Consider the following 2,946-nt stretch of genomic DNA (forward strand, 5'->3'; position numbering starts at 1 on the left):
CTCCTCAAGGGGGCACTACATCTTTTTTTTTTCCTTGTTTTTCTTTCTTTTTTTTTTTTTTTTTAACTTTCCCATCTTTTTTAAATCAACTGTATGAAAAAAAAGTTAAAAAGAAAACAAACATACAATAAAAGAACATTTCAAAGAGACCATAACAAGGGAGTAAGAAAAAGACAACTAACCTAAGATAACTGCTTAACTTCCAACATGTTCCTACTTTACCCCAAGAAAGTTACATAATATAGCAACATTCCTGTGAACTTGTTCCTACTATATCCATCAGAATTTAACAGACCATAGTCATTTCTGGGCATCCCCAGAACGTTAAATAGCTTATCTGTTCTTCTTGGATTATTGTTCCCCCTTCCTTAATTGCTCTCTACTGCTAGTTCCCCTACATTCTACATTATAAACCAATTGTTTTACATTTTTCAAAGTTCACATTAGTGGTAGCATATAATATTTCTCTTTTTGTGCCTGGCTTATTTCGCTCAGCATTATGTCTTCAAGGTTCATCCATGTTGTCATATGTTTCACGAGATCGTTCCTTCTTACTGCCGCGTAGTATTCCATCGTGTGTATATACCACATTTTATTTATCCACTCATCTGTTGAAGGACATTTGGGTTGTTTCCATCTCTTGGCAATTGTGAATAATGCTGCTATGAACATTGGCGTGCAGATATCTGTTCGTGTCACTGCTTTCCGATCTTCCGGGTATATACCGAGAAGTGCAATCGCTGGATCGAATGGTAACTCTATATCTAGTTTTCTAAGGAACTGCCAGACTGACTTCCAGAGTGGCTGAAACATTATACAGTCCCACCAACAATGAATAAGAGTTCCAATTTCTCCACATCCCCTCCAGCATTTGTAGTTTCCTGTTTGTTTAATGGCAGCCATTCTAACCGGTGTTAGCTGGTATCTCATCGTGGTCTTAATTTGCATCTCTCTAATAGCTAGTGAAGCTGAACATTTTTTCATGTGTTTCTTGGCCATTTGTATTTCCTCTTCAGAGAACTGTCTTTTCATATCTTTTGCCCATTTTATAATTGGGCTGTCTGTACTATTGTCATTGAGTTGTAGGATTTCTTTGTATATGCAAGATATCAGTCTTTTGTCAGATACATGGTTTCCAAAAATTTTTTCCCATTGAGTTGGCTGCCTCTTTACCTTTTTGAGAAATTCCTTTGAGGTGCAGAAACTTCTAAGCTTGAGGAGTTCCCATTTATCTATTTTCTCTTTTGTTGCTTGTGCTTTGGGTGTAAAGTCTAGGAAGTGGCCGCCTAATACAAGGTCTTGAAGATGTTTTCCTACATTATCTTCTAGGAGTTTTATGGTACTTTCTTCTATATTGAGATCTTTGGTCCATTTTGAGTTAATTTTTGTGTAGGGGGTGAGGTAGGGGTCCTCTTTCATTCTTTTGGATATGGATATCCAACTCTCCCAGCCCCATTTGTTGAAAAGACCATTATGGCTCAGTTCGGTGACTTTGGGGGCCTTATCAAAGATCAGTCGGCCATAGATCTGAGGGTCTATCTCTGAATTCTCAATTCGATTCCATTGATCTATATGTCTATCTTTGTGCCAGTACCATGCTGTTTTGGCAACTGTGGCTTTATAATAAGCTTCAAAGTCAGGGAGTGTAAGTCCTCCCACTTCGTTTTTCTTTTTTAGAGTGTCGTTAGCAATTCGAGGCATCTTCCCTTTCCAAATAAATTTGATAACTAGCTTTTCCAAGTCTGCAAAGTAGGTTGTTGGAATTTTGATTGGGATTGCATTGAATCTGTAGATGAGTTTGGGTAGAATTGACATCTTAATGACATTTAGCCTTCCTATCCATGAACATGGAATATTTTTCCATCTTTTAAGGTCCCCTTCTATTTCTTTTAGTAGAGTTATGTAGTTTTCTTTGTATAGGTCTTTTACGTCTTTGGTTAAGTTTATTCCTAGGTACTTGATTTTTTTAGTTGCTATCGAAAATGGTATCTTTTTCTTGAGTGTCTCTTCAGTTTGTTCATTTCTAGCATATAGAAACATTACTGACTTATGTGCATTAATCTTGTATCCCGCTACTTTGCTAAATTTGTTTATTAGCTCTAGTAGCTGTATCGTCGATTTCTCAGGGTTTTCTAGATATAAGATCATATCATCTGCAAACAATGACAGTTTTACTTCTTCTTTTCCAATTTGGATGCCTTTTATTTCTTTGTCTTGCCGGATTGCTCTGGCTAGCACTTCCAGCACAATGTTGAATAACAGTGGTGACAGCGGGCATCCTTGTCTTGTTCCTGATCTTAGAGGGAAGGCTTTCAGTCTCTCACCATTGAGTACTATGCTGGCTGTGGGTTTTTCATATATGCTCTTTATCATGTTGAGGAAGTTTCCTTCAATTCCTACCTTTTGAAGTGTTTTTATCAAAAAGGGATGTTGGATTTTGTCAAATGCTTTTTCAGCATCTATTGAGATGATCAATTGATTTTTCCCTTTTGAGTTTTTAATGTGTTGTAATACATTGATTGTTTTTCTTATGTTGAACCATCCTTGCATGCCTGGAATGAACCCCACTTGGTCATGGTGTATGATTTTTTTAATGTGTCTTTGGATTCGATTTGCAAGTATTTTGTTGAGGATTTTTGCATCTATATTCATTAGGGAGATTGGCCGGTAGTTTTCCTTTTTTGTAGCATCTTTGCCTGGTTTTGGTATTAGATTGATGTTAGCTTCATAAAATGAGTTAGGTAGTGTTCCCTTTTCTTCAATGTTTTGAAAGAGTTTGAGTAAGATTGGTGTCAGTTCTTTCTGGAAAGTTTGGTAGAATTCCCCTGTGAAGCCATCTGGCCCTGGGCATTTATTTGTGGGAAGATTTTTGATGACTGATTGGATCTCTTTGCTTGTGATGGGTTGGTTGAGGTCTTCTATTTCTTCTCTGGTCAGTCTAGGTTG

The sequence above is a fragment of the Choloepus didactylus genome, chromosome X (genome assembly GCF_015220235.1).
Source record: "Choloepus didactylus isolate mChoDid1 chromosome X, mChoDid1.pri, whole genome shotgun sequence".
In the NCBI taxonomy this organism is placed as follows: domain Eukaryota; kingdom Metazoa; phylum Chordata; class Mammalia; order Pilosa; family Megalonychidae; genus Choloepus; species Choloepus didactylus.